This window comes from Aplysia californica, unplaced genomic scaffold, assembly GCF_000002075.1.
Source record: "Aplysia californica isolate F4 #8 unplaced genomic scaffold, AplCal3.0 scaffold00035, whole genome shotgun sequence".
Taxonomy (NCBI): Eukaryota; Metazoa; Mollusca; class Gastropoda; order Aplysiida; family Aplysiidae; genus Aplysia; species Aplysia californica.
Window position 1 is genome coordinate 1,248,326 of NW_004797305.1, and position 339 is coordinate 1,248,664.

A 339-nucleotide genomic window follows, 5' to 3' on the forward strand; every position below is an offset into this window, starting at 1 on the left:
GTGTGTGTGTGTGTGTGTGTGAATTTGATTCTGTTTGGTATGTGGGCGCGCTCGCGTATTTATGATATGAAGGTATGGGACACAGATTAAGTGTGCGTGTCCACTTGAGTTTGTTTATACGTTCTTATGCCACAGCTTGAGTACTCTCAGTATGAACAATACTTGAGACCTCTCTCAAAAACGTCCATTTCCAGTTTCAGAAAAGAAAAGAAATGAAAAAAATCATATTTTAAAAAGCTCCGTAAAAAAATACCTCTCAAATTGTCACTGCTGGGATTTGAATACGTGCCACAGGCAGCATATTAAAGTATCTGTCAAATTGGGAGTGAGCTAACACTT